The sequence below is a fragment of the Sorex araneus genome, chromosome 2, assembly GCF_027595985.1.
Source record: "Sorex araneus isolate mSorAra2 chromosome 2, mSorAra2.pri, whole genome shotgun sequence".
Lineage (NCBI taxonomy): Eukaryota > Metazoa > Chordata > Mammalia > Eulipotyphla > Soricidae > Sorex > Sorex araneus.
This window is the reverse complement of record NC_073303.1, coordinates 151,150,689-151,154,544: the sequence shown is the minus strand read 5'-3', so window position 1 is coordinate 151,154,544 and position 3,856 is coordinate 151,150,689. Positions and strand designations below refer to the sequence as shown.

General features: G+C 41.0%; 1 pseudogene; it reads left to right on the top strand.

Moving 5' to 3' along the window:
- Positions 1-417: 417 nt before the first annotated feature.
- On the top strand, positions 418-1,357 carry LOC101551289 (40S ribosomal protein SA-like; annotated as a pseudogene).
- Positions 1,358-3,856: the final 2,499 nt, after the last annotated feature.

The window sequence follows — 3,856 nt, the reverse complement described above, 5'->3', positions numbered from 1 at the left end:
CCCTCTCCCTTTTTGGCATTATGGTTTCCAATACAGATACTAAAAAGTTATCATGTAATAAATAAACTTTAGTACCACAAGTATCAGAAGTTTTCAATGTTCATTTTACATGTAGAACTTAAGGACCCATACTTGGGAGTAACCAGTTTTAAGCTATCAAATTTACGAATATATTTTATCATTTTAAACCAAATTTATAGAATAAATTTTTAGAATTCTGGATCCCCCATACCCACAAAAATCCTTACCATGGAAGCCCTAATAGTACCTTACACTCTATGAATATAAAGACTCACTGAAACTCCAGTAAAAATAAATAAATAAATAAATAACTGGGTAGCCTTTCCGCGCTTCCCAGCGAGGGATCCATATGGCTTTGTTCAAAATTTCCGTCATAACTTAAAGGGAAATTTCACAATGTCCGGAGCCCTCGATGTCCTGAAGATGAAGAGGAGGATGTCCTCAAATTCCTTGCAGCAGGCACCCACTTAGGTGGGACCAACCTGGACTTCCAGATGGAACAGTACAGCTGCAAAAGGAAAAGTGATAGCATCTACATCATAAATTTAAAGAAAACCTGGAAGAAGCTTATGCTTGCAGCTTGTGCCATTGTTGCCATTTAAACCCCAGCTGATGTCATTGTGATCTCAGACAGGAAGGCCGGCCAGCGTGCTGTGCTGAAGTTCGCTGCTGCCACAGGTGCCACTCCAATCACCAGCCGCTTCACTCCTGGAACTTTTTCACCAACCAAATCCAGGCGGCTTTCTGGGAGCCGAGACTTCTGTGGTTACTGATCCCAGGGCTCACCACCAGCCCCTCCCAGAGGCGTCTTACGTGAATCTGTCTACCACTGCTCTGTGTAACACAGACTCTCCTCTGCGCTATGTGGACATTGCCATCACTTGCAACAACCAGTGAGCTCACTCTGTGGGTCTCATGTGGTGGATGCTGGCCCCGGGTGGTTCTGTGCATGCGAGGCACCATCTCCTGTGAACACCTGTGGGAGGTCATGCCTGATCTCTTCTTCTACAGAAATCCTGAGGAGATTGAAAAGGAAGAGCAGGCTGCTGCTGAGAAGGTTCATGACCAAGGAGGAATTCCAGGGTGAATGGACTGCCCCAGCTCCGGAGTTTACCATGACTCAGCCTGAAGTTGCAGACTGGTCTGAAAGGGGTACAGGTGCCCTCTGCGCCCATTCAGCAGTTCCCTACTGAAGATTCCCAATCACATGACCCACTGATTCCACTTCGGCATCTACCACTAAAGCACAAGTGCTCAGCCTGCCACAGAAGACTGGTCTGCAGTGCTAAAGGCTCAGGCCACTGAGTGGGTTGGAATCACCACTGGGTGGTCTTAAGCTATTCTTTTAGACTCAAACGGAAAATGAAAATAAGGTTGATGGAAAAATAAATGAGTTTCTAAAATTAAAAATTAAATAACTGGGTAGTTTTTAAGAACTGGCATGGGTTATCTTAGACTAAGCAAGAAAGTAAAACTATGTGGTTCTGGAATAAAGGCATACTCTCAGACCAATGGAACAAAATAGAGACCTATACCTAACACAAATTGTCAGATTTGTGGATAATTAATCTATGGCAAAGGAACTGGGTGCATACAGTGGCACATAGAATAAGATGCCTCTTCAATAGACAGTGTTGGAAAAACTGTATAGCCACATGCCCAAAATGGAATTAAATTCTCTGTGTTATGTCACGCACAAAAGTTAACTAAAAGTGGATTAAATACCTCACTCTTAGGCCAGAATCGATAATATACATAAAGAAAGCATAAGCAAAATCTTCAGGATATGGACTTCAGGGTAACTTCAAAGATTTAGCTCTACTTACATAGAAAACAAAAACAAAACCAGATATATGGGACCACATCAAACTGAACTGAATTTTTATAGAAAAAGAAACTCAACCTAAAATTAGAAGAAAACCTATTGAGTGGGACAATAGGTTTGCACACCATACATCAAGATATGTAAAGCACTTACAAATTCCAAGAACAGAAACCCTATAACCATATCTAAAAAATGGAGAAAGAAGATAAACAAGCACTATATTGAAGAAGACATATGAATGGGTAGTAAGCATTAAGCATATGAAAAAAATGTTTATTTATCATCATTTATTATCAGGGACATACAACTAAGACTAACAATGAGATGTTATCTCACTGGTGTGAGATGCAAGTGATAATGATGTTTATCAATAAGACAAGTGTGTGAAAAGGGATCTCATTCAATATCAGGTGGAAGTGGGGCAAGTATTGCTGTCTGTTTCAGTCTCTATTGAAAAGAGTATGGAAACATCTCTAAATAGTACTAGAACATCCATATGACCCAGTGATTCCACTTTTTTGGCATCTACCACAAAAGCACAATGAAAAAATAAATGCACACTTATATTCACTGCTTATTCACTGTCTATTGAAGAGGCATCTTATTCTATGTTCCACTTTATGCACCCAGTCTCTTGCCCCTGCACTTGGCTGTCTTCACCAGGGCCCTTTGGAGAGGGAGGGTTGAGTTCCCCTCCCAGCCCGTAGCAGAGCCCCGGCAGCCGAAGACCTCCAGAACCCATGCTCAAGGCCACTCTCCACATGTTCGGACGAGCCTCATGCATGAAGGAACCAGCAGAGGAACCCAGGTGTGCAGGACTCGGGGCTGAGAACTGCTCAAATCGGGACTAGGCCTCCTCACCCAGATCCCCCATTTTCCAGTAGCTTGGCAGCCACATCCACAAGCTGCCCCCCCTCTTTGCTGTGTAATCCCATCAACAGCCAAGGTACAGAGACTATAAAACAAAGCTCCCAGAAGTGCCTATAAGCGCCTCTTACAGCCTAGTTCTCACTCTCGGAGAAAGTGGCAAGGTACCAAGAGCATCCTGCCCATACAGCAGAGCCTGGCAAACTCTCCGTGGCGTATTCTATATGCCAAATGCATTAACGATGATGTCTCATTCCCCTTACCCTGAAACAGCCTCCAATGTGGCACCACTGGGAAGAATGAATAAAGAGAAGCTGCTAAAATCTCAGGGCATGGATGAATGGAGACGTTACTGGAGCCCTCTCAATCAAATCGATGATCAACAGGATGACAGTGATACAGTGATGTTCACTGCAGTGCTAAGTACATACACAGGTATGGAAAAAAAACCCTAAAATGTTCAACAAAAAATTATTGGATAAAAAAATGTGGTATATGTATATATTCAATGGAATATTAAGAAGCTATAAGAAAAGTTAAAATTTTGCAGTTTTTTGTCACTTGGGTGAATCAGGAGTACTTCATGTTAAGCAAAAATAATACCAGATGGACAAATGTGGGATTATGCCTGTTATCTGAGAAAACAAGGGAATTGATAAGACTGAATGATGACAAACTCTCGATTTTCAACTGCAACCTCAGATTACCAGATAGTGTGCTTAGGGGCTTGGGGTTGGAAGAAAGAGAGAGACTCAAAGTAATAGGACAGTGGTGAGTTTTTTTATACTTCAGTGGTGTTGAAAATACAGTGATGTTGTATATCAAAACCATAAACATTAACACTATTGTGATCACATTTCATAAATTATTTTTAAAAATGTTATAAATTCAGGAACATGACAAGCAATTCTTTAGACGTACTCTTCATTCATTCTTTATATCTTATTAAAATTGTCAGTAATAATATCATTTGTTTTATGTTATCACCAAGTTTATATCAGTTTGAATGAATTCACTTTAAAAAATAAGATTCTGGGAAAAATGAAGTTAAGAGACTTACAAAGCTCAAATGCTAGAGAAAAGACCGGAGAAGTGGGACAGTCACTTTTTCGCCAGAAGATTGTCCAACAGCTTTTGTTGTGG